Here is a 381-nt window from a genome sequence, read left to right on the forward strand (position 1 = left end):
CGAAAATTGCTCAGACTTTGGAATTATAAATTCTACGCTCCGTCTCTTATTTGCTCATCGGTCCTTCATCTCCTTAAATACTCCTCCACTTCCAAACTAGCCGTTGGACAATATCTTGAGGATCGTCTTCCAATCTACCCGTTGGACAAATCTGTATCTAGAAAATTTGGTAGCCGTTGAGTGACAAAAATAGAATCCCAAATTGATTCCGATCGCCCATACAAATAGAACATTGGTTTTCATAAGTAGAGCTTCTCGTATAGAAAGTTTTTTTTTTTTTTGTGAAAGGTAAGAATATAAAGTTTTTGTCTTCAAGATCTAATTGTCAATCAATTAGATTGAGTCAATCAAATCAATCTTAATGTAGAATCTAAACCAGAT

The sequence above is a fragment of the Eucalyptus grandis genome, chromosome 2, assembly GCF_016545825.1.
Source record: "Eucalyptus grandis isolate ANBG69807.140 chromosome 2, ASM1654582v1, whole genome shotgun sequence".
In the NCBI taxonomy this organism is placed as follows: domain Eukaryota; kingdom Viridiplantae; phylum Streptophyta; class Magnoliopsida; order Myrtales; family Myrtaceae; genus Eucalyptus; species Eucalyptus grandis.